Source organism: Fundulus heteroclitus, chromosome 23, assembly GCF_011125445.2.
Source record: "Fundulus heteroclitus isolate FHET01 chromosome 23, MU-UCD_Fhet_4.1, whole genome shotgun sequence".
Lineage (NCBI taxonomy): Eukaryota > Metazoa > Chordata > Actinopteri > Cyprinodontiformes > Fundulidae > Fundulus > Fundulus heteroclitus.
Window position 1 is genome coordinate 23,036,341 of NC_046383.1, and position 6,000 is coordinate 23,042,340.

Genomic DNA, 6,000 nt, shown 5'->3' on the forward strand with positions numbered 1-6,000 from the left:
TTTACTCTTTCCATGTTTACTTGTAGTTTAGTTGAGTGTTCCCAGCCTAGTTAAAGAGTTTGACCGAACCATTTTAACTTTATATATTCTAAAATGCTGCACCTCACCTGGAAGGTACTCGTAAAACAATAACTGACAAAGACAAGGAAATGTTTGGTAAATCATTTTTTATGATCTTCGGGTGATGCCCCGACTTGGTGGTTCTGTTTGAAATAACTAACTTTGTTAATAATTGCCTTTGGACACTTCTCAATGCTTATCCACAGCCTGACCAACACTATTGTTGCACAACAGGAGAGCTGGATGGAGCAGGGAGACATGTTTGTGTGAGCTGAGCGCTCAGGCCAGGAGATATTAAAGAAAAAAAGCTGCCGGCTTGATGACTCACGCAGAATTTCTATGGCTTTCTCTTCCAGTGATATCTTTAAAAACAAACATGTTTGAAGTGTTTGTGTAGATGTGGGAGTTTTCCTATCTATAGAAGGCAGAGAAAGGATGAAAGGTATGAGGAGGTGTTGTACGGAGAGAGAGAGAGAGAGAAAAGGCAAGATTTGCTGGAAAACAGAGAAGATGACCGATGAGAACAGATCCCTCTCTGAGGACAAAGTAACAGAGCGAAATGATAAAGCTTGCGCCAAAAAGAGGGAAAAGATAATGTAGCTTTAATACAGGAGGGAGATCACGAAATGATGAAATAGGGATGAACGTTTGAGGAAGAAGGAGTTGAATTGCATCTTTTTCTCACGGCTTTAGCTGTCAACATTTGTCTGGGGGTTTGGGATTTTTTTTTTTCTAAAGAGAAATGTAGTTTGGTAGTAAAGTGATGTTTTTTAACTGACAAGTGAGAAGAAACACTATACATTATTAAACTACAGCCTTTATCAACGTGATCCAAACATTGGAAAGCCTATGGGACCATATTATTATTTCATCCTCTCTCTGAACGATACCTTTCCTCTTTTAGTAGTGGTTAATTTTAGGAAAGTTTTCTGATCTATTCTGGGTTGAAAAACCGATTATTTGGGGAAATTGTGTTGGAAAATTACAACCCGAGGATTTGTGGAAGACTTGGCAGTAGATTTTGTACTTTTGTCTTCTGTGGTTGTTCAAGGATTTTTATTGTGTTATTCTTATCGGTCCAACCAGAAAGTATCAAGCTGTTGCTTTGGTTACTCCTGATAGTTTCAGTCTCACAAGGTTTTTTCTTTTTTTTTTTGTGGTTTGGTTGCATCAGAAGCTCTTTGTTCCAGGTTCACGGCTTTCTGAAGCAGGTTGTACTTCAAACTGGACAATAAAACTTTTTTTAAAAATGCTGGCACCCGTTGTTAAAAAAATCTCTCACGGCACACAATTACGGTAACTCTAGGGAACCCTCGCAGCTGCACCTTTTGCATAGCAGGGATTCTCATGTTTTCTACGGCGCTGTTGGGATTGGGAAACATCCAAGCTTGGAGCAGGAGAACGGGGAAAAGATGAGGCTTGATGATTTCTCAGTTTAACAGGACAATCTGGGCTCACAGTGCTGGCTCTGAGGCACCCAGCATGTCCCTGTGCAATTGTGTGTGCATGTGTGTGCGCACATTTGAAACCCATCCAGCTTGCACCAAACTCCAAGAAAACCTTGCTCATTGGCCGCAGTAGCCGTTGCCGTGGGAGACATCGGATCAGGCCTGGCAGGGTAAACAACAGTATGTCGGGGGGAGGATGGGGGGGTCATCAGAGTGAGTTACACAGACACAGGGTGTTACAGTTTCTACAAGAGGTGTATGTGGAGCTCCAAAGGAATCCCACGGTTCATCTTTAATAACTGTTTAGTGGAAATAAATGCGTGGCCATCTTTTAACACTGCAGCTGAACCCAGATACGTGCGTAAACGAGCTGTTTTCTGTTAATGTACCTTTCAAATATCGCTGTTCTTTCACGTGCCGCTGTACCTTTTATAATAATCTCAGAGCTCTTGATTCTACCCATGCCTGGGTTGGAGCGCAGCCTTTACGCACTGTGTGTGTGTGTCACATATGGAAAAGAGCTGTGTCTTGCTTTTGTTGCTGCTGTTGATGAAATGAAACTAATAACGCCAGCATGCAGTACTGCTGAAATATCTTGAGTCATCTGTAAAATTTCTTTATGTTTCACATCCTTGTGTGAGCAACAAAGAAACATCGTTCTACTCGAAAGTCAATGACTTCATACCTTTTAGGTGACCAATATGTCACCAAATATTTACTGAAACCAATTGTTCTAGCAACGGATAATTTTTCCAATTACCAATGGTATTTGGTACCATTATAATACCAAATACTAATTGGTTTTCAGCATCCCTTAGTTGATTCTGGTACCTTTTGCTGGGGTTATGTCTTAACCAGCTAAGCAAACATATCTAGTTATCTATTTTAATTTATGTTTTGCCCATTCTGCTTTGCAAGAAAGCATCATGTAAAGTCCCAATAAAACAGGATCAGACTCAAGGGGTGTGAATACTTTGAAAGTCCCTGTAAATGTTTCTTCCCAGGTTCCATGATAAGCAATTAAGAAAAACATGTGAATTGTTGGTCAGGATAAATAAATCTTCATCCTTTCTGATGCTGATGCCAGTTTCTGACTGGCATTTCTTTGATATACGCACATCACAAACTTTTTTTGTCCACATAGGTGCCACTCTATATTGTCAATCATTCAACATTTCCTCCTTACTGACTAGATGAAGGAGGCGAGGCCTTGTGCAGGACTTCAAGCAGCATGATAAAATCTCAGAGGCAAGAACCGGGACATCCACCAGAGAAGTGTGCTTTGCTGTAAAGCTTTCCTACACACACATCGGATGAGATCTGAGGAATATCAGCTACAACTTCTGAGTCTCTATCCATCGTAGGCATAAGAAAAGCTGCAGCACTGTCTTTGATGACTGACAGATGTCTTCTTTGTTTGCTTTCTGGTCAAAGACATTTCTAAATGAAGAGTAACTAAAAAATGCTGATGTTATAAAGGTATCCAAACCAGTCTGGCCCTTAATGAAAAAGTAAGCTTTTGCATTGTTAATTGATGAAATACATATGATTAATTATGATCTATTGGAAAGCTGAGTTCAATTTCCAAAGCCAAAGCAAGACAGTACAGAGTTCTCACTCAGCCACTGGGTTTGGGTCAGATGCCTACATGCAAACATAAAAGCTGTTATAGCCAACAACCGTCTCCAGAAGTCACCCAATTAGTAACCAGAGTACCAAAGGCTTAAGAACCCAAGAATTTGTCAATCCTCAAGACATTTGACAAAATATCAAGAGAACTGAGAGACAAAAGAAGAACATTTAGCAAAGTGAGTATACAGGGACATCTGGTGTAACATTAACTGCATCTCTAAAAAGGAAGACGATGAAAACGAAAGATGGTGTGGTAGTTTCATGGTCTGGGGTTGCTTTGCTGCTTCCAGACGTGACTAGGTTGTCGTAGTTAAATAAAGTATGGATTCTGCTCAATTCAATTTCAGTCCGATTTTATTTATCCATGAAGCGCTACGTTCACAACACATGTAACGTGAAGGCACTTTACAAAGTCAGTTCAATCAAATCTTACAGACAGATTATGTAAGTTTCCTAATTAAGGAAATCCAGCAGATTGCATTCAGTCACTGACTTGCAGCATTCACTCCTCCTGAAAGCGCGTGTAGGTTCACTTTTTTTCTCACAAGGACATATGGGTTTGGATTTTGTCTCCCTTATTAATAAAAACCTTTACATTTTGTGCCTCCTTCGTGAAACCAGAACGGGGGCAAACACTTATTCACACCACTGTAAACATTTCTGTCTGCTCTGGTTTTAACTTCCTGATTTCTATCGTGTGAGGAAATTAATGGTTGGCCGCAGAAGTCACACGCCCTTCCTTTCTACTATTTTATGACATAAAACTTCTGGTTAGAAGTTATGTATTGCTGTGCTAGATTGTATCAGATCTTCCTCGGGGGGACTGGGATTACTTTGTGTCATTTGACAGCTATAAACCTGAATAAATAAAAATTACATTTGGAGATCCTCAAGGCTCCTTTCTCGGGCCAATTTACTCAATACCTATATGTGTCCCTAAATCAGGTAATAGAGTGCTACAATATCTCCTATCATACATTATGATGATGACTCACTGAGCCGGTTCGTCCACAATGAATAGGTGGGTCAGAATTTCTTCCAATCTAATGCAGAAAATTCAGAAGTCATTGTTCTGAGAGACGCCCTTAAATTGACTCGGTGAGGCCAAAAACCGCAGAGCAAGCTATAAAATAGGTGCTACTTTAGACTCAGACAAAAACAAATAAATAAAAATCACTCAAAATATAAATATTGCAAGAACAAAGGGTTTCCCGCCAAACAAGGAAACAAAAACAAGAAAATAGTGAATTATTTTATTTTCAGAAGGGATTATTGTAATGAGATTTTCACCCGTCAAATCAATCCGGCTGCTGCATCTTATCTAAAAGGTGGCTTCCATGGTCCTCACCAACACCAGGATAATCATTCAGTCTTTGATTAACTGCACAGATTTTAAAATCTTGTTATTTTTCTTTAAAACTAAATAGTATTTCAGATTTGTTGGTCAGGAATTAACCAACCCGTTCAGGTCATTAGAGATGGATTATTTCAACACCTTATACATAAACTGTCTGGTGCAAAAAAAAAAAAAACTTTCTGCCTGTTCTTTATATGGTTTTATGAAAGGAAACCCTTGGTTGTAATTTAGCCCACTCTCTTTGATTGTGTTTGCCATTTTGTTTCGCAGTGAAAGATTGTTTCATTTCGCCTTCGCAGCATTGCTGCTTCACCCACTGCCTTGTCATGTTCCTGTTTCTCTCCTGCCTGGTGCGTGGAGAAGGAAAGTGGGCAAACCGGGGAGCGTGATTGGAAAGCACAGATGAAGCTGTGTGAAAACACCACCAAGAAGAGCTAGAGGCGTGAGCCGACTGTCTCTGGTTCTCACTCCCCGCTCCCTCGGTAGGCGAGCTGATGATTGCACACTCACTGGCCTGCCTCTGTGTGTGATTCTGCTCACCTATCACTCGCAGCCCTGTAGGCACAGACCCACGTCTGCTATCTGTGGAAAGATCGGTTACTTTTTAGTTCATGCTCTGCGGAGACTCGTGCTACAAATGCCAATAATGAATGATTTATAGACCAATTGTTTGCTTCCCTCTCTGGATAGTTATCGACATCTGTCTCAAAGGATACGAGCGGGCTTTTACGAAGCCCAAAACTCCATCTGTCACGCATAATTCCTAAACTATTATCTGCATTGAGAGATCCAGGAATGGACGGTGCTGTCTTCTATACTCCTTGTGGTTAGGAGTGAAAAAAGAGAGTCCTCTGAAGCTTTAATAGGCCGAGCCTGTTCTTTAAACATACCTGCCGCCGCAGGGAATCACACTCAGCGGCTGCTTTTCAAATTCTCTCACACAAAGATGGGAAATAGGCTCAATGAAGCTTTTAGGGAATCCAGAGGAAATCTAATTTTTGAATATAATCCGTTCCTTTTCTCCCTGCTGTGTTTGATTCATCTTTTTTCTTCCTCACATTAAAGAGTCTTTTTTTCTCTCTCTCTTATTCTTCTCTCCTCCCAAACTTGATTTCCTAAGTACCTTTGGGGAAATTTGTGATTTGCCATCAGGAATGTGTGCTAGTTTTTCAGGTTGGAAGAGAAAAATAGAGAATGACAGTTGGCACCATCGGATAAGGGGTTCACCTGGAGAACAAGAAGACAGTAAAAAAATAATCTAGACTGATAAAGAAAACGAGAAACTCACACAACAGAAGGGGGACATGCAGACTTTAATGATGTTCATGGTCCAGCTGAGCCATTGGTTATTTGTTTGCTGTCAACATCTTTTTGGTAAACCAAACACATAAAAACCCTGTGATGGCAGCTCAGAATAAAGACATTATTCTCCACCCGCATGAAGATGCATCAATTTATAGGCATGAATTTCTCTCTTTTTAGCTGTACATGACCACCTACTAG